Source organism: Octopus bimaculoides, chromosome 3, assembly GCF_046866305.1.
Source record: "Octopus bimaculoides isolate indiv1 chromosome 3, ASM4686630v1, whole genome shotgun sequence".
NCBI classification, from domain to species: domain Eukaryota; kingdom Metazoa; phylum Mollusca; class Cephalopoda; order Octopoda; family Octopodidae; genus Octopus; species Octopus bimaculoides.
In genome coordinates, this window is record NC_142930.1 from 78,908,126 (window position 1) to 78,930,261 (window position 22,136).

The 22,136-nt window shown below is 38.8% G+C and overlaps 1 long non-coding RNA gene across 1 annotated transcript in view; it reads left to right on the forward strand.

Annotated features, from left to right (window-relative positions):
- Nucleotides 1-1,090: 1,090 nt before the first annotated feature.
- The window catches only part of LOC149136605 (uncharacterized), a 33,811-nt gene continuing 12,765 nt past the window's right edge, over nucleotides 1,091-22,136 (forward strand). Inside the window, exon 1 of the long non-coding RNA XR_016241108.1 lies at nucleotides 1,091-1,896. This is a non-coding gene — a long non-coding RNA (uncharacterized LOC149136605). The remainder of the gene's footprint in view (nucleotides 1,897-22,136) is intronic.

Below are 22,136 nucleotides of genomic sequence, written 5' to 3' on the forward strand. Positions count from 1 at the left end.
CAATTCTGCTTTCAACACCAGTTCAACCTCAAGTTAGAATTTATGTAGTATTTGCAGTTTTAAACAATAAAGTGGCATTTCTTCAGACCTACATCAAAAGTGCGTTCTTAGATTGTGCAATGTAAGAGTGCACCTTTGATGCAGGTCTGAAGAAATGCCACTCTACTGTTTAAAACAGCAAATACTACGTAATTTCTTCACTTAGGACTAAAGCTAGAATTGGCGTTGAAAGTAGAGTTTGTACAGAAATAACTCTAACTACTCATTAAATATATCATAAAATCTTCCTGTGTCTTCCTGGATTATATTTTACTCTGCGTTAAATCAACACAATGGTTTTACTTTTGTGACACCTGCATTTTCTGCATCTGAAGAATTTATTTCCATCTTACTTAAAACTCGATTCTGACAATGTAGATAGCCTAATGCTCGCGTTGAGGACTGCGTTGAAAATACCCCATCTTTTCTACCCTCCCAAGACCTCATGTGTGTGTATCAGAGAGAGAGAGGGGGTGTTTACGTACACACATATGCACAGTTCATATATAAACATTTATATATATTACACACATGTATAAACGTGTATATATGTGTGTGTGTACATATATACATGCATATTTGTGTGTTAGATGTGTTGATAAATAGACAGTAGAGAGAGAGAGACAGAGAATAAGACGTGTGTATTGATATATTTAGATCTCTTTACATTAATATACACAAACAACATAAAGAAGTTAAATGAAAGTGGTGTGCTTAATTCTACAGGCAATAGTATTGACAGATAAAGTACCAAACAAACATATAACTAACCAAATCACTTCGTATTTACTCGTGAACCCAACGAAGAGTTTCTTTTCTTTTAGTAATCCAAGTAATGGTTTAACGAAATCACAATGTTCATTATTTCGTTACAAAAAATACTGCTCTGTGAATTACAGCCTCTCATTAAAATGTCGAATTGAATAAGCTTCACTCAAATGCTCTTGACATCGTAATATGAAGCTAGTTTGTGGGGCAGGGAACCAGAAATAGTTTTTTAGATGCTATATTAGATACACTGAGACAGTTCATCTTTGCAGTTGCGAGCAATCACACGCACATTGATATCACTCGCACAATCTTGAGAAGCCTTTCCGCTTCCGTCACTTCTCGCATATGCATTCGCCCTCTTTCTCTCTCAGATTTGGGTTAATGTCTACGTCTTGACCCGGAAATGAAAATCCCCCAAAATTACTAGAATAGGTGTAAAACAATGTGTAGGAAACGAATATATGAAAAAAAAAAAAAAAAAAAAAAAAAGCGCAGAAAGCAAAGACTTCGGAAAATTCACAAGATACGAGTTTTTTTCCTCATAACTTTTAGAAAATGGGGGTTTTTTTCAATGAAACTTTATAGAAATACCATTCAAACGGCATAGATTACGATTATAAAGAAATTTGTGGCGAAAATATTTTCCAAAGGGTGGGGAGAGGACTTCAGAAAATTCACAAGATCCAAGTTCTTCCCTCATAACTGTATGTGTGTGTGTGTAGGCATAACTACAGGGTTTACCCCGCCCCAGACTTTGGGAGGTCATAACTTTCAGAAAAATGAATATTTTTTAATGAAATTTTCTATGCATAGTACACAAATATATTTTACATACCTGTTGTATACGTCGGTTTTTTTTTTTTTTTCACTTTAAAAGTGGTTATGTTATTTCGTTGGGATTAATCCACCTTTAAAGTGAAAAAAAAACAAAACCGACGTATACGACAGGTGTGTAAAATATATTTGTGTACTTTTTCTGTTTATTCTTAATCTTTGTGTTTTTGTAAGATTGAAAAAAAAGTTTCGGAAAGCTAACATTTTAAAATTCTTCGGGAAGCGACAGTGTGATAGTTTCTATATTTAACCGTGCGTATATATTCCTATTTTTGCTCCTGTTCTCTTCTACTTCTCTACTATAAACGTTTACTTTGGAATTTACTTCTATTGAGAAAAAAAATCGTGTGCATGTTATTTTTAACGAAAGTTTTCTTATGACGACTTCTCTTCACTGTCTAGAAATCTACGGATGCACATACGCACATAATAGAGAAAAATGAAACAAATATGGACGACTTGCTCCGAAACACCACCGAGTGGGGAACACTTCTCAAAAATAACCTACAGTTGTTTCCTTCAAAATTCCTACATGCTCGAAATGTACATACATCAAGGTATATTTGTAGAAAATTTCACGAAAAAATATTAATTTTCCTGGAAGTTAAGAAGAATTTAAGTGGACTCCGTTGGAATTTCCGAAAATTGTCCCCCACCCCAATTCCAAAACACTTTCACCGGAAATTTTTGTATATTCGGATTCTACATAGTAAATACTATATGCATAGAAAATTTCATTAAAAAATATTCATTTTTCTGAAAGTTATGACCTCCCAAAGTCTGGGGGGTAAAACCCTGTAGTTATGCCTGTGTGGGCATAACTGTATACACGTGTATATATATATATATATATATATATATATATATATATGCGTGTGTGTGTGTATATATATGTATATATGTGTGTATATATGTATACATATAACACACACACACATATATATATATATATATATATATATATATATATATATATATATATATATATATATATATTGGAATGTTTGGAGGTGATGTACAGGAATTATATTATAGAAACAAATTAAGGTACTCAGAAATCTAGATGGTTGTACATTTACAGATTTTTATTAACATGTCACATGTTTTATAAATCATATAAAGCGCTTTTCACCTAATCTTGTAGGATTTGCAAATTTTTGATTTCACCCTGCGATGACGTCTCTTTATATAGTTTTATTGGGTGTGTAGGGGTGGAGAGAGAGATATATAGGATAGTAAGAGAGGGTGAGGAATGGAGGGAAAAGTGAGAGAGAGAGAGAGTGTGTTTTTGTGTGTTTTGTGTTGGTGTGTGTGTCTGTCTGCGTGCGTGCGCGTGTGTGTGCCTGTGTATCTGAAAGGAGTGTCAATGGGAAAGAGAAGTAAAGAAGAAAATTGTGTTTACAGCTGGTCAGTTCTTTCAATGATAAGTTTAATCTTGGCCTTTTAAAGAAATGGCAAAACCAGGTGGCATTGTTTGGAAGAAAGTTGTTTTTCAAAAAAAAAAATCTTTGGTATGATTGTCCAGTGGGAGAGAGTGTGTGGGTGTGTTTTGTGTGTGTGTGTGTGTGTGTGCGTGCATGTGTGTGTCTGAAAGGAGTGTCAATGGAAAGGAAGGAAGAGGAAGGAATTGTGTTTACATCTATACAGTTGGTTAGTTCAAAAAAGGTAGGAGAGAAATATGAGAACCTAGGTGACTGGGTTCAATTCTAATCGGTACAAAAATGTCCCACTATCTGAGTTTCTTGCCGTTTTTTAGGCTCTGCTGTTCCAAAGTTGAAGAACCTAGATGGGTTGTGATCTTCATGTTTTCAGCCATTCAGTTTTGGTGAGAATTTTGTTATGAAGTATTTCTCCATATTTTTCCTGAAGAAGGTATTGTTTCTTGAGCATTTATAGAAGGGAAAGATCTTAAATTTTCCTTCCCCACATGCTTCTAGGTGTTTACTCAGTGGAATTTTCCGTAGTTCCTCCTGTCGGACATGTTGTCGGTGAATTCTGGCTCGTTGACATAAAGAATTTCCAGTTTCGCCAATATAATTCTCCTTGCATGTGGGGCAGGTTATGCAGTATAATACGTTCCGCGTCTTGCAGTTCATGTCTGCATTTACTTTGAATGTCTGACCACTCTTAAATTTTGTTTGTTTGTTCCCCTCTATATATTTGTAGATGGGGTTACTGCAGGTTCCACATCTACCATCTCCACACTCTTTTACGAAGAATTCGGTTTTATTCTCTGCTGAGAAATTTCCTCTTGTTAGGTGTTTCTTTAAGTTTTTTTCTTGGTGTTTACTGTTTTTTATGCAATATTTGTTTAGTAGGTTTCCCATTTTGGGGCTTTGTTGGATTATTGGTAGGTTTGAGTGTATAATGTGAAACATGTTGGTGATTGTAGGGTTGTGTGTGTTAATGAAAGGGATGATGTTTTCTTTGTTTTTCTTTTTTGGTGTTCTTAGTTGTGTGATGTCCAGTTTTATTGCTCTTGCGATTCCGTTTTCTATTAAGGTGAGTGGGTATTTTTGTTCCAGTAGGAAGTTTTTAAGTTCCTCTAGTCTTATTTGGCGTGTCTATGAGTCGGTCACTATGCTGCATATGCGTCTTGCCATACTATATGGAATGTTTCTTTTTATGTGGGATGGGTGGCAGGAGTAGAAATTTAAATATTGGTGTGTGTCGGTTTTTTTGTAGTGGATGTCTGTTGTAACGATGGAGTTGTGTATCTTGATGTTGATGTCTAGGAAGGGAAGTTTGTTGTAGTTGGTATCTATTGTGAAGTGGATAGATGGGTGCAGTGTGTTGAGGATGTTGTGGAATGTTCGTAGATCTTCTTTTGATCTGTTCCAAAAGATAAAACAGTCATCGAGGTAGCGTTTCCACTTTTTCTTGACGTCTTCTCTGAAGTTGTGCTCGAAGGTGTTCCCTATTTCATCGTATAGTTTGTTCTCAAGGAAACCCATCACTAGGTTGGCATATGAAGGTGCGAATTTCGTACACATAGCCGTGCCTTTTATCTGTCGGTATGGTTTGTTGTTAAATGAGAATGTGTTCTCTTCAAGTATTAATTGGGTGACTTTGGTGATAAAGTCTATTTTGAAACGTTTATCTATGAGTTCCCTGTATTTCTCTACCCAGTATTTTCTCACTTCCAAACCAAGGGTGTGTGGCATGTTCGTGTATAAGTTTGTGACATCGAAGCTTGCAAGTATGGTGTTTTCTGGAACCGTATTTGGAATGTGTGTAAGGAGGACTATGTCATCCCTTATGTAGCTTGGTATCAGTGGGCATAAAGGTCTGAGGAGTATATATATGAAGTGGCTTAGTTGCTGTGTTGGCGCTTGGGGCCCTGCAACTATGGGTCTCATTGTGAGGTCTGTAGGTCTTTGTATTCTTATATAATGGTTCCTCTGTTCATTTATGGCTCTCTGTATTTCCGAGCTTTTATGGATTTTAGGTAATCCATAAAAATTGCTTTCTTTGGTTCTTGAGTTGCATAAATAGTCTTTCTCCTTGTCTGTAAAGGAGTCTTGGTATTCATTGATCAATGTTCCAATTTATTTATTGTTGTTTTCTCCTGTTGTGTTGATTTCTCTTTGTAGTATGTCTGGTTATTAAGTATCTCCAGTATATTTTCTTTGTAGTAATCTGTATCCATAATTACTATTGCTCCACTTTTGTCAGCTTCTTTTAAAATGATCGACTTGTCATTTTTTAGTATTTGTAAGGCTTGTTTTTCTCCTCTGCAGAGGTTCTGTTTGCATTTATGTGTGTTGAGAGGGAATTTGGAGATTGTCTCTATGTATGCATCTAGGTGTTTGTCACATCCCTTGTGGGGGGTGAAATGGGATTTTTTTCTTATGATTGAGTTATATTCTGTTTTCTTATTTTCAAAGAATTCCATAAGGCGGAGGCGGTGGCTAAAGTTTTCTGTATCAGTTTTTAGTTCTATGAGATTTGGTGTAGGTGTGGGTGTGAATTTGAGGCCTTTGAATAGTAGGTTCATTTCATTTTTGCTAAGTTCTCTTTTAGATAGGTTTATTATTTTGGGTTCTATGTGTTTTGTGTGTTCATTTGTAATTTTTGGTGTGTTGCGTCTGGAGTATTGTTGAAGTATCCTTTCTCTAAAAAAAGGGGTTGTGTTGTTACGTCTCCAAATTCCATTTTCATGTTTTAGGTTTTCTTGTAGAGGCAGGGGTGGTCTATATGGTCTGTGTGTGTTGTTTTGTCTGTGGTAGTTGTTTCCTTCCCATCTTCTGTGTTTGTTGGGCCTGTTTCCATTCCTGGGGTTAAGGTTTCCTTGTGGGTAGTTGAATGGTTCATATTGTGTGTTTGCATTGTTTTGATAGTGGTGGTTGTTTTCTATCTATCTTGCAAATTTGTGGGGTCACATGAGGTTGGTGTTTGTATGGTTTGGATTTCCTCGATTTTCTGGGCAGGGAGCACTGACGGGGTCGGGGGCGTAGGAATACTTCTAGCAAAGAAATGGGTTGATAAGGTAATCGAGGTAGTTAGAGTATGTGACAGAGTACTTAAGATTAGACTAGTGCTTCATCATAGGCTAACTACTGTCATCTCAGCCTATGCCCCTCAACCGAGGCTACCAGATGGGCTGAAAGACCAATTCTATGACACCCTCTTGCAAACTACCTCGTCGACAAGAGACAGAGACCTTCTCTTTGTGGCTGGTGACTTCAATGGTCATGTCGGACGTCGTGCTGGAGGCTTCCATGGCATACATGGAGGCTATGGCTTCGGTTCCCGCTACGAGGAGAGAACCAGACTGTTGGAGTTCTGTGATGCAACTGATCTTATGGTTTGCAATACCAACTTCAGGAAACCTGCCTGTCACCTAGTCACCTACCGATCCGGCAGACACTCGAGCCAAATCGACTACATCCTCGCCAGAAATAGGGAAAGAGGGCGGCTTATAAATGCCAAAACCTTCCCTGGTGAAGAATGTACACCCCAACACAGATTAGTAGTTAGCGACTTCGGGATCAAGGCAAAATGGATGCCCAGAAGTAGACCGGCTTGGAGGAGAAGGGTGTGGAAGCTTAAAGACCCTGCAAATGGACGAAGACAATTAGAGATTTCTGCAGGACAACCTGCTGAGAGCCACCGACCAGATCTATGGCTGGGGTAAAGTCCCCTCTCGACCCAGAGTAACGTGGTGGTGGAACAAGGAGGTAGACAGGGCTATTAGACAAAAGAAACAGGCTTGGAAGGACTGGAAGAACGGTGGTAGCAGGGAATTGTACCAATCTGCCAGAAGGGAAGCTAGGCGACAGGTTTATTTAGCTAGAGGGGAAGCAGATAAGAAAAGATTTGCCAATGTTCTGCGCCGTGAGGATCAAAGACTTTAGGTATTTCGTGTTGCAAGACAGTGTAGGAGAGAGAATAGTGATGTCGTAGGAGAGAAATGTGTTCGCATGGATGATGGTACACTTGCACTAAATGAGGCTGCAAAGAAAGAGGTCTGGAGATGCCACTACGATAGATTGCTAAATAAAGAGAATGAATGGGAGAAAGAGAATCTGCCGTATGTCGACCCAACAGAGGGACCAGCTATCCGAGTTGACAGTACCATGGTAGATAAAGCAATTAAGAGTATGAAGACAGGGAAAGCCCCCGGCCCATCAGGAATCACTGCAGAGATGCTCAAAATATCTGGCAGTGTCGGCTATAGCCTAGTCACCCGTATTACGAACCAGGTGATACACGAAGGAGTCATACCCAATGACTGGTGTAGCAGCACCATCGTCAACTGCTACAAAGGTAAAGGTGACGCTTTAGATACAAATAATTACAGAGGCATCAAGCTGTTAGATCAGGTTATGAAAGTTACGGAAAGGGTCATAGCCCAACTAATTAGGGAGCGAATCAATTTAGATGAGATGCAGTTTGGGTTCGTAGCAGGTAAAAGCACCACTGATGCCATATTTCTAGTAAGACAGCTGCAGGAGAAATACCTAGCCAAGGATAAGCCTCTGTACCTGGCTTTCGTTGACATGGAGAAAGCCTTTGACAGAGTTCCCCGATCCCTTATCTGGTGGTCAATGAGGAAACTTGGGATAGAAGAATGGTTGGTGAGAGCTGTGCGAGCCATGTACAGAGATGCTGTCAGTAAGGTGAGGGTTGGAAATGAGTACAGTAATGAATTCCGGGTAGAGGTAGGGGTCCACCAAGGTTCTGTCCTCAGCCCCCTCCTATTTACCATAGTCCTCCAGTCGATCACAGAGGAATTCAAGACAGGTTGCCCCTGGGAGTTCCTCTATGCTGATGACCTTGCACTTATTGCTGAGTCACTATCAGAACTAGAGGAGAAGTTTCAGGTGTGGAAGCAAGGACTAGAATCGAAGGTCCTTAGAATCAACCTAGCTAAAACACAAATCCTAAGGTAGATAAAACACAAGGAAGGTAGATAAAACACAAACCCCTTCAGGTAGATGGCCCTGCTCAGTATGTAGAAAAGGAGTAGATAGTAACTCTATAAGATGTACCCGGTGCAAGCTATGGACACATAAGAGGTGCAGCAATATCAAAGGCAGGTTAACTAGGAAGTTAGTTTTTATATGTGGCAGATGTTCAGGTGCAATAAACACTGTAAATGCGCAGAAAACAACTTCTGTCTCATTCCAGGGAGAAAAACTAGAGGTAGTCGATAGCTTCCGCTATCTGAGTGACCAAGTTAGTAGCTGGGGTGCGTGCGCTGAAAGTGTAGCTGCTAGAATAAGAATAGCCTGGGCAAAGTTCAGAGAGCTCTTACCTCTGCTGGCGACAAAGGGCCTCTCACTCAGAGTAAAAGGCAGACTGTATGACGCATGTGTATGAACAGCCATGCTACATGGCAGTGAAACATGGGCTGTGACTGCTGAGGACATGCGTAAGCTCGCAAGGAATGAAGCCAGTATGCTCCGCTGGATGTGTAATGTCAGTATGCATACCTGACAGAGTGTAAGTATCTTGAGAAAAAAGCTGAACATAAGAAGCATCAGTTGTGGTGTGCAAGAGAGGCGATTGCTCTGGTATGGACATGTGGTGAGAATGGACGAGGATAGCTGCGTGAAAATGTGCCACACCCTAACAGTTGAGGGAACCCGTGGAAGAGGTAGGCCCAGGAAGACCTGGGCTGAGGTGGTGAGGCAAGACCTTCGAACATTGGGCCTCACCGAGGTGATGACTTCTGACCGAGACCTTTGGAAATATGCTGTGCGTGAGAAGACCCGGCAAGCCAAGTGAGACCTAAATCCAAGGCCTCTGCCAGGGGTGTAGCCAGCCCACTTATGCGTACCATTCCCACATTGGACACTAAACTCCGCTTGCGAAGACTTGTTGAGGCAAGTGAAATTGAACTAAATTCGACGACTGGCTCCCGTGCCAACGTCGTCTCCTTCATTGGACATGAAACTCAGCTTGCAAAGACTTATTGGGGCAAGTGACATGTGTAAGGATTTTCAAGCGAGATCGTTGCCATTGCCCCTGGACTGGCTCTTGTGCGGGTGGCACATAAAATACACCATTTTGAGCGTGGCCGTTGCCAGTACCGCCTGACTGGCATTCGTGCGGGTGACACGTTAAAGCACCCACTACACTCTCTGAGTGGTTGGCGTTAGGAAGGGCATCCAGCTGTAGAAACTCTGCCAAATCAGATTGGAGCCTGGTGTTGCCATCCGGTTTTACCAGTCCTCAATCAAATCGTCCAACCCATGCTAGCATGGAAAGCGGACGTTAAACGATGGTGATGATGATGATATATATACATACATACATATATATATATATTAACCCTAACACTAACCCTAACCCTAACCCTGCCCAACTCTTCGAAACGCCGGTGTTAAAACGGGAGTAGCTGATGAAGGAAAATGTTCTCTATGTGGCTTGTGTGTTTTCTGTACTCTGGTTATTATTATTTCCTGTCTACGTTTTGTTTGCAATGTCCTGTACCCAGATATGCACCTATATATACAGGTAGACCAAATTGAGACCAAAATCCAAGGGCTCTGCCAGGGGTGTAGCCAGCCCACTTATGCGTACCTAAACTCTGCTTGCAAAGACCTGTTGAGGCAAGTGAAATCGAAATCGAACTAAATTCGATGATTAGCACCCATGCCAACGTCTCCTTCATTGAACACTAAACTCGGCTTGCAAAGACCTGTTAGGGCAAGTGAAAGTGAAATCGTAATGGCACCTGTACCAGTGGAGCGCTAAGAGCACTGTTCAAGCATGATTGTTGCCAGAGCAGCTGTCTGGCATCCATGCCAGTGGCACGTAAATAGCACCATTTGAGCGTGATCGTTACCAGCATCACCTTCCTGGCACTTGTGCCGGTGGCACGTGAAAAGACATTTGAGCGAGGTCGTTGCCAGTGCCACTGGACTGGCTCCTGTGCAAGTTGCACATAAAATACACCATTTTGAGCATGGCCATTGCCAGTACCACCTGACTGGCCTTCGTGCTGGTGGCACGTAAAAGCACCCACTACACTCTCGGAGTGGTTGGCGTTAGGAAGGGCATCCAGCTGTAGAAACTCTGCCAAATCAGATTGGTGCCTGGTGTAGCCATCTGGTTCACCAGTCCTCAGTCAAATTATCCAGCCCATGCTAGCATGGAAAAGGGACATTAAACGATGATGATGATGATGTATGTATGCATATATGTACAATGGTTGGACAAAATAATGGAAACACTTAAAAATTTCAAACAAATTTATTTTAGTATTGGGTAGAACCACCTTTGGCAGTAATTACAGCTTGAATTCTATGAGGTATGAACTCCCACAAAATTTGAATTGTTTCCAAAGAAATTATTATCCATTCTTCAGCAAAAACAGTCTCCAATTCTTTTAGTGATTATGGTGGAGGATATCGAATCCTCATTTCTTTTTCTAAAATGCACCATAAATGTTCAATAATATTGAGATCTGGAGATTGTGGTGGCCAGATAAGATGTTCAACTTCACTAGAATGTTCCTTGTACCATTCAGTAACAACTTTAGCTGTGTGAATTGGTGCATTATCATCCTAAAAGATTGTTTCCCTCTGGAAACAGTTCCGTAACCATAGGATGAATTTGATTAGATAAAATGCTTGGTCTTAACTATTAATTCTGTCATGAAGGGAAACCATTGGGCTGGCGGATTTCCAAGATATAGCCCCCCCCCCCCCCCAACAATCATCACAGATCCTCCTCCATGTTTAGCAGTTGGAAGAAAGCAGTCTGGGTCAAATGCTTCTTTTGGCTGTCTCCACACATATACTCAGCTGGTGGTTGGAAATAAAGTAAAGGATGATTCGTCTGAGAAAATAACATTCTTCCACTGTTCTTGGGGCCAATTCTGTAGGTTTTTACTCCACTTCTAAATGCCTTGCAATGTTTGTTTTTGAAAGTAGTGGTTTTCTGATTGCAGCTCTCCTGTGAAATCTGGCTTTGTGCAGCTCTCGGTGAACAGTTTTTGTGGAAACTGGGTTCTCAAGCTGGTCATTAAGCTCTGCAGTAATTTTGGGAGCTGTACTTTTGTGATCCTTTCTAACAATTTGCATATGAGTCCAACGGTTCCTATCTGAATATTTTGGTTTTCTTCCAGAGTTTTGTTTCGACGAGGAGGTTTATCCCTTTTTCATTACTGTCATTACTTTTGAGACAGTACTTCTTGATACACTAAACATTTCGGCTGTTTTCGTTATGCTAGCACCTGCCATACGAGCACAAACAATTTGACCTCAGACCGATAGATCTGTCATTTTAATGAATTTTAATTACCTTTTTCTGATATCTGAAAAGAAACAGCAAGTTTAGCAAAACATATTAATCAACACTAATAATAAATCAAGAAACATAAAACTAAACAAGCTTTTGATGGGTTTTATAGATATTTCAAAATTATGATGCTATGATGCTAGGTGTTTCCATTATTTTGTCCAACCCCTGTATGTATATATATTTATTTATGTTTATGTGTATATCTATGTATGTATGTATGTTTATTTTTTTTTTCGACAGGTCTTGTTTTTAATCCTGCTGGGTTTCTAGCAACCCTCCTCACCAGGGTAGCCTGGTGGGGGTGCCAGTTTAGTCACCGGCAACCCGACCATGCAACAGGTTGTACTGGATTACATGTTACCAGTAGCACTTATGAGAGCCTCATACGTAACCCGAAAGCTCGGATGGACCTAGTGCAGGCTCAATGGCTATCTAGCAATAGCACGGGTATGCAGAAATTCCGGGATGGTGTCCGGCGTGCTGAAAGACCACTGGGAGTGAGGCGCCCCTCAGCTTTTGTTGAAGCATGTCTCTAGGAGAAGGTCACTCTGATATAAAACCAAATATATGCAGGGAATGGCATTGGACATTTTGGGGATCTTTAGTCTGTGCTAGAGATTACGGCGCTCCGACATCCCTGAGCCTGCAACTTATATTGGCACCAGACATCTTGCTCCAGCTTGTCTCTGGATAATGTCAATAAAGTGGAGAGGGTCTGTGAGGTGTTGTGCAAGCCTCAGTGGACCTAAAACTCAGCACAGGCATTGCTGACCTCTGCTCGACATGTGCATCTTTTTTTTTTTTTCCTATATATATATTTATCTTATTTTTCGTATATATTTATCTTATTTTTCGTATATATTTATCTTATTTTTAGTATATATTTATCTTATTTTTAGTATATATTTATCTTATTTTTAGTATATATTTTCTTCATTTTTAGTATACATTTTTATTTTATATATATATATATATATATATATATATATATATATATATATATATATATATATATATATATATATATATATATATATATATATTTTATTCGGAAGTCCTGCGGCGATGGGAAGGTGGTGAAGCATGCAGACCTGACGGGCTGGAAGCATGTAGTCAGCGACCTGTACGTAGGCGGCCCATGCTAGATATAAAGTCATCTCCTTGTCGCCCAAAACAGCGGTAGGATTCGGTTGCTGCATGGGTGTCTGGGAAGCTCCATTTGGAGAGGGCACTGCTCACCCGGAGACCGGGGAGGTTCTAGAAAAGGTGAACCAAAAATTGCCTGTCTTTCCATATCTGGTCAGTTTAGCGGGACTGACGGATGTCCATCCTGTGCTCGAAAAACAAAGAGTCTTTTATTTATAAAATCTGGACGGAACTTAAACATTTCATGTTGGAATGTGCGCACCCTGTTGGACAACAAGAGTGATTGTAGGCCTGAAAGATGCACTGCACTTGTTGCTCGTGAGCTGAATCGTTATAAAATTGATAAAGCTGCACTCTCAGAGACTCATCTAGAAGATGATGGTCAGCTTGAGGAAGTAGGAGGTGGATACACCTTTTTTTGGAAGGGAAGGCAGAAGGAGCAGCACAGAGAGGCTGGTGTTGGTTTTGCAGTCCGATCTGATATCCTTAAGAATTTGGAAGAGCTCCCTGTTCCTATAAATGAACGTATAATGACGCTATGGTTGCACTTGAAAGGTAAGCGGTTTGCTACTCTAATAAGTGCCTATGCACCTACTTTGACTAGCTGTGATGAAGATAAAATAATCTTTTATACCCAGCTAAGAGCCATACTTAGAAAAATCCCCAATTCTGATAAAGTCATTCTACTGGGGGATTTTAATGCCAGAGTTGGAACAGACTGGCAAACATGGAACTCTCTAGGACGTTTTGGAGTAGGGAAAATGAATAGCAATGGTCTCATGCTACTGGAGCGTTGCGAAGAACATGGACTTTACATCACAAGCACTCATTTTATGCACAAAGGTGTTCACACAACAACGGGGATGCACCCAAGGTCCAAAGTTTGGCACTTGCTGGATTATGTCATCATCCGCAAGCGTGACATTTATGACATTTGTAATGTCAAGTCCTTCCATGGATCGGAATGCTGGACAGACCACAGTCTGGTGCGAGCAAAGTTCTGAATGGTAATTAGAGTAAAAGAGAGAAGAGGACCAGTCAGCATTCCTCGCCGTCGAAATGTCTACAAGGTATATGATGTTGTGGTTAGGAAAGAACTTCAGACTCGCTTGTCCAACATTGAAACTGCTGCAGCATGGGAGGATTTTCGAGACCAGGTTCTACAATGTGCAGCCGAAACCCTGGGATATGTTACTGCCAGACACAGAGACTGGTTTGACGAGAATGATGCTGAAGTTCAGCGACTATTGGTGGTAAAGCGCCATGCTCACAGTGTATTGATACACAGAGAACTGTCTACTGTGCAGCAAAGTCTAGCACTTGCCCACTATAACAGTGTAAAATCACTACTGCAGCGATCTCTCAGGAAGATGCAGAACACTTAGTGGGAGGATCTTGCTCGTGATGTTCAGGCTGCTGCTGATGCAAGTGACAGCAAGAAGCTTTACCATCTTATGAAGCGAGCTTATGGACCTAAGAGCTCCACATCACCTCCTTTGCTTTCCAAGGAGTCTTCCACCCTGTTTACTAAATCAACAGAAATCACAGGTCGCTGGATCGAACACTTCTCTGAACTTCTAAACCATGAGTCAGTTGTGGATGAAACAGTGATTGATACTATGCAACAAAGACCTATCATTGGCTCCTTAGACTCCTCACCCTCAATAGATGAAGTAATGACATCAATAAGTAAATTGAATCTTGGTAGGGCACCTGGAAAGGATGGAATTTGTGCTGAGGTCTTGCGATTTGGTGGTAATTACATCACACAGTCCCTTCATGAACTTATTAGTGCAGTCTGGAGGGATGGTGCAATCCCTAAGGACTGGAAGGATGCAATTATTCTTCCTCTATATAAAGGAAAAGGAGCCAGAACAATGTGTGGTAACTACAGAGGTATTGCTCTATTATCAGCTGCTGGCAAATATTCTTCTTACTCGTCTGAATGGGTGTCTCGTAAATGATGTCCTATCTGAATCACAATGTGGCTTCCGACCTGGTAGAGGGACAATGGATATGATCTTCACGGCAAGACAGATGCAGGAGAAGTGCTATGAGCAGAATATGGATCTTGTCCAGGTATTCATTGATTTAACAAAGGCCTTTGATACTGTAAATAGGGCCTTTCTATGGAAAATACTTGGCAAACTTGGATGTCCAGATCACTTTATATCTATAATTAAATCATTTCATGATGGGATGGAGGCTTGGGTCAATGTTGGTGGTGGCATGGCGGAACCCATTCCTGTAGAGAATGGTGTCAAGCAGGGTGACATCCTTGCCCCAACTCTCTTTTCTTTGTACTTTGCTGCTGCTTTTACTCATGCTTTTGCTAAGGTTAGCTCTCTGGGAATTTATGTCAGATATCGATCATCTGGCTGCCTCTTTAATCTTCGCCGATTTGCTGTCAATTCAAAGGTTCTCCAGTCTATTATTCGTGACCTCCTTTATGCAGATGACTGTGACTTAGTCACTCATACAGTAGATGATATGCAAATACTCATGAATTGCATTTCTGCTTCTTGCAAGGCATTTGGACTTGGCATTAGCCTGGACAAGACTGTTGTAATGTTCCAACCTGCACCAGGAAATCCATATGTGAAACCAGCTGTCTTGGTTGAAGGAACAATTCTGAAGGTAGTAGACAAGTTTGTCGACCTGGGCAGCACACTCAGCCATTCTTGCTCCCTGGATGAAGAAATATGTTTCAGGTTGCAGAGAGCAACTAATTCCTTCCGGTCTCTTCAGTCTCATGTCTGGTCCCAGCATGGCATAGCAAGGCAAACAAAAGTTGCTGTGTACCGTGCTTGTGTACTAACATCGCTCCTCTACTCGTGTGAAACATGGATTCTGTACAAATGTCAGGTAAGGGTCCTTGAACGCTTTCATCAGAGATGTCTCAGGCACATTCTCAATGTTGGCTGGACCTCAAGGATTCCAGACACACAGATCCTGAGGACAGCTGATATCCTGAGTATTGAGGCGATGGTGCACAAGCACCGGTTACGTTGGATTGGACATGTTATTAGAATGAAGGATAGCAGGATTCCTAAGCAGATGCTCTATGGAGAACTTGTGAATGGAAGGAAACTCCGGCAGAAACCAAGGCTGCACTTTAAGGACTGTGTCAAGTCCTCATTAAAGGCTTGTGATATGCAGGACACTGACTGGGAGAACAATGCCTGTCATCGTCACAGATGGAGGAAGCAGGTTAAGGAGGGGATCAACACTTTTGAGAGAGCACATATCCAGCATGAAGAATTTAAGCGAGCTGCGCGAAAGTGCACAGCTCATATAGTAAATGGGGAAAGCTTAATCTGCAATGTTTGCAGTCGTGTATGCTTATCAAGAGCAGGGCTCATTAGCCACCAACAGAGCCGTAAATGCAAAATGTTAGTACTAGAGCGCAGAATGTTCCTGAAGGTCGGCAATGGTCTTCCTTGGTCACGAGTGGACGGCCATCATGTATGTATATGCATGCATGTATATGTATGTATGTATATGTACACATATATGTATGTATATATATATATGTATGTATATATAAGTATATATACAGGAGTGGCTGTGTGGTAAGTAGCTTGCTTACCAACCACATGGTTCCAGGTTCAGTCCCACGGCGTGGCACCTTGGGCAAGTGTCTCCTACTATAGCCTCGGGCCGACCAAAGCCTTGTGAGTGGTTTTGGTAGACAGAAACTGAAAGAAGCCTGTCATATGTATGTATATATATATATGTATATGTGTGTTTGTGTGTCTGTGTTTGTTCCCCCACCATCGCTTGACAACCGATGCTGGTGTGTTTACATCCCCATAACTTAGCGGTTTGGCAAAAAGAGAACGATAGAATAAGTACTAGGCTTACAAAAGAATAAGTCCCGGGGTCGATTTTTTCGACTAAAGGCGGTGCTCCAACATGGCCGCAGTCAAATGACTGAAACAAGTAAAAGAGTAAACGAGAGAGTAAGAGTATATCATCATCATCATCATCATCATCATCATCGTTTAACGTCCGCTTTCCATGCTAGCATGGAAAGGACGATTTGACTGAGGACTGGTGAAACCGGATGGCAACACTATATATATTTTTATTTATGTATGTATATTTATGTGTATATAAATATATGTGTGCGTATATATATGTATATATATGTATGTATATATATGTATATATATGTATGTATATATATGCATATATATGTATGTTTATATGTGTATATATATATGGCAAGAAGAAAATGGAGGGAATCCAGAGGTAGTATTCATCAGCTGTTAGACATTATATTATGTCTATTTATTTATTTTAAACAGTTCGGATAATATATAATTACATGTGTAAAGTATTAGTAATTTCTAGAATTGAGGAAGAAGAGCAGTTTCTTACAGCTGTTTCAGCCAAGAGGTCACAGTACCCCCATATCTTATTTCCATCTTTTCAGTGCATTATCTGTAGATAAAATTAGGGTACTTGGCTTCGTCAGAGAGTTCTATAAGATAGTCCAAGAAGTTCATAGGGCTAATTTATATATATATATATATACATATATATATATATATATATATATATATATATATATATATATATATATATATATATATATATATATATATATACATAAATATGTATATATACATTTACATATAAACATATATACATACACACCCATACGTATATATATATACATACACACATGCATGTATATAATTCTTATTAGAGCATGCATAAAAAGCGAAAGAGAAGTATAATCGAAGAAAACAATGGAGTTTGGCAGAGCTACAGTTTTTTAAAACTGAAAATGCACATAAAAGGAGAAATACATATATATACACACATACAAATATAGATAGATACATATATACATATACATATAAATACACATATATATATATACACACACATATTTCATTTGTTAGGTAACGTGTATTCCTGCAGTGGTTCATATTGTCCTTGCATATAAATAAATAAATGAATAAACAAATGTACACACATAGATATACATATACATATACATAAATATATGATGTGTTTATAGTTTAGGGCCTAAAATCATGGTTCCCATTATGGGTTGAAAGTTTATATCAATAGTTATAATAGCAGTTAGTAAATGCTTTAAATCTCCGATCAGTTAACAAGATACTGTATATATGTATATATATATATGTATATGTACATATACATGTGTTTATTTATATACATATATATATATATATATATATATATATATATATATATATATAGATATATATATATCAGGGGCGTGCAGTGATCTTTCTGGCTGGGGAAGCAATGACCAAAATTTTCAGTCACTAAGATATTTGAATCAAATTGACATGTTTATATTATACAGCTATTTTTAAAGTAAAAAGAAGTCACATTTTATATTAAGGCCGTTCAGTAATTTGAAAAAGTATAAAATATTAGTTGAATAAACACAGAAAACTATGCACGCGTTATCTTTTTACCGTTTTTCTGATGGAAGCAGAATGTCAGCTTGCTTCCCTTTTCCTATGTTAATGTTACATACAACATATGATTGCTGTGAAACGGGGTTACTTTGAACAGTTTTAGACTTCTAACTGCAATAATTTCATAATCTTTTTTTGCAACCTTAACTAAATTTGACTGTTAGGAGAACTAAATAGGTAAACTGATATATGAAATAAAAATAAGTTGCAGTCAATATTTCATTACATTTTTATATAATTGTCGCTGTTCAAAGTAACCCCTGATTTGGGGTTACTTTAAACAGCAATGCTTCTTTACTTATGGGCAAGCACTCTCAAATCCATAGCATCAAATGGAAGCCCCAATTCTGCAACAGCTGTAATGTGAGCAACAAACACTGCTTCTTCTTTTTCACTCTGCTATGCTTATTGTTCAATCTATGGCTCAGAATTCTGACTGGAATTTTATAAAGAACACTGGCTTTTCAAAGGGTAATTTTTTTTTTTGCTTTAATATCTATCACTGCTTTATCCAGACTCTTTTGGCTATTGGATTTATAGCTTCAAGAGCCAGGTTTTCTATTATAAATTCTTGGCATAACTATTTGGTTAACACTAATCTCAATCCAAACTACAAGTTGATCCTTAAAAAAATAGAATATGGTTTAAAGAATTAGACTTTGCAACAGAAAGAAAAACTAATTCTTGTTATCAAGCTATAATAAAAAAAATATGATAAATTTGGGGTTTCACCTCATTAATTCTAAGGGTGAAATATTGTCCACAAATAGGAAAAACATTTAAAAATCTTAAATACCTAACTTATATTGAGCACTATTAGTTTGAACCGTAGTAGCAGCTTGCTTATTGCCGAAACAGTGTGTATGTATATGTTCATATTACCTATGTACTTATTCATATAGGTAATATGGACAAGCATACATACACTCACATATGCAAATGAAGACTGAAACTGAAGACTGAAACACATGACCATATACACACACACTTCACTTCACACAAGGACAGATATGGAGACACACACACACACACACACATATGCACTCAGACATGCACACACAAGGAGACAGCGGTACACACACACACACATAAAAACACACAGACCCGAACACAAACAAAACACACGAATATGCAGAATACATGCATACAAACATACACACATACATATATACACACACACATGCATACATACATACATACATACATACATACATACATACATACATATGTGTGCACACACACACACATGCGCACAAACAAACAAACAAAAAGAACGCAGCTTGGATAACAGGCCAGTCAACAACTATTGCAAAGGTTTCAAGACGCAATAACAATTTTAGAGAAATAAATAAGTAAATGAGTGGAAACTTTATTGGTGAGTGTGTTAAATTATAAGACACTAAAAGAGAATGACTCTCCCCAGACACAACAGAATATGCTTCAACACATGAACTCACATAAAGAATCTTGCAACCCAAATCAAAAAACGAAATATATACAGATGTATATGTATATATGTATATATATATGTGTATATGTATATATATATAAATGAGTTGTTAATTGTTGAATGTAGATTCGTCCTTTAATTTGGAGGTTTCCAAAAAAGATTTCTAATGTTGATTCTTCATATTTTGCTGGTAGTTTACAGGCATAAATTTGTGAATATCAAAATAATACTTGTATATTATATGTGGTGAATTTATGGAAAGAAATCCCATAAAACTCATCAATTTAGTTAAAAATGGAGAAGACAAGTTGTTAAAATATATAAGAGATGACCGTTTCGTAGAGAGATATAAAATTCATGCAAATTCATGATTGAATTGAATTAGATTAAATTGATTAAATAAATCAATTAATAATATATATTAATGTACTCTTCAGAGCAGGAAGTATAAACAAAATTTTGTTTATACTGTGGCCATGCCTGAGCTTCGCTGTTAGTCGAACAAATTGACCACAAGAGTTATTCTTTGTAAGCCTAGTACTTATCTATCAGTCTCTTTTACCGAATTGCTAAGTTATGAGAAAGTAAACACAGCAACATCGGTTGCCAAACAATGGTGGGGGTACAAACATAGACTCACACACAAATATACACATATCTATGATAGTCTTTTTCAGTTTCTGTGTATGAAATCCACTCACAAGGCTTTGGTCGGCCTGAGGCTATAATATATATATATATATCAGGGGTGTGCACTCTCAGGCATGCAACGTATGTGCTGCATGATCTGTGATTTTTATCCATATCATCGGAAAATTAGGTAAAATAGTTACTTTGTTTCAAAGAATTTCCGTCCAGTTGTTTTCGAAATATTCTGTCTCCCCTTCCTCTCACTCAGTAACTAGTACTTTTGCTTTGAGGAGGCATGCTTAGAGAAGACCCGCATGTAGACACTCCCTATCTGTCTGTTAGTTTGTCTTTTCTTCCTCTCTCTCTCTCTCTCTTAGTGACCTGTCAAAAGATATGCTAAGACAAATTTATCGTAGCATGTCATGCTAAGACAAATTTATCGTAGCATGTCATGCTTTGAGAGTGTAAAATTGTTGCTAAGCTGGTTCCACATTTTGACCGGAACTAGAGCAGTTCTCAATAACTGCTATAATTAGCCATAATTCTTGGCGGTAAGTTTGAATTTTTTATCCAAAACATTTGTTTGCACTATTAAATTTTGGGAGTGCTCTGAAAACAAAAATATTATCTATATTATATTTCTTATTTCAGAAGTAGCTAATTAATCTTAAATTAATTTAACTAACGTTATTTTTCCGTTTTGTTGAAATTCACTTACAATTTACGCAGACGCTTACACGTGTGTTACTTTTTTCGAAATGAATGAAATGTGTGATATATGATATTGTAAGCCTGCAGAATGACCTAAATGCAATATATGAGTGGGCAGAGCAAAATAATATGCAGTTCAATGCAAAAAAATTTCAAGTACTGCGCTACAAGACCACAAGTACCTCCCAACTGGCATACACAGGGCCTGGAGGTACTGCAATCACAGAACCACAAACAGTGAGAGATCTGGGCATCAACATGTGTAGTGATGCATCATTTCACATGCACATTGTCAAGTTGACAGCAAGGTGCAGACAACTGGCGGGGTGGATACTGAGGACTTTCCGTACAAGGGATCAAAAAGTCATGTTGATTCTATGGAAGACATTTGTTCTGAGCCGCCTAGACTATTGCTCTCAGTTGTGGTCACCACACAGTGTTAAGCGGACAGCAGAACTCGAAGCAATTCAGCGGCACTATACAAAAAAGATCGCCACAGTCCAACAGATGAACTACAGGGAGCGACTGAAGGCACTAGGTCTCTACTCCCTGGAGCGCAGGCGGGAGAGATATGTAATAATATACATATGGAAAATACTGGAAGGACTGGTGCCAAACTTTGGTATCAAGTACTACAGGAATGCCCGCACGGGTCGCCACTGCATGGTGCCAAAGGTACCGTCCACTGCATCTCACATAAGAACGAGATACTGCAGCAGCCTCGGTTTCAGAGGACCTCAGCTCTTCAATGCCCTGCCAAAACATTTGAGAGACATGCAAGACATGGATGCAGAGGTCTTCAAGACAAAACTTGACGCTTTCCTCTCCACGATACCAGACGAACCAATGGCTCGTAATGAGACGCAGTTTAGGGCAGCTGTGTCAAATTCTCTTATACACCAGATGTGCCATCAAAACTCTTGATTGGACCATGTCAGGTGGGGGAGAAGAGCCATGCAAGGAACGTGAAAATCACGGTGGTGCACCAGCATGACCGCAGCCACTTGGCTGAAACACATAAATAAATAAATAAATAAATAAATATATATATATGTATATCCCTTATATATATATATATATATGTATATCCCTTATATATATATATATATATATATATATATATATATATATATATATATATGTATATCCCTTATATATATATATATATATGTATCCCTTATATATATATATATATATGTATATCCCTTATATATATATATATATATATATATATATATATATATATATATCCCTTTTTCTGCAAGTTATGAGGCAACAAAGTGTGTGTGGGGGATATCTGTAGTTATATATATATATATATATATATATATATA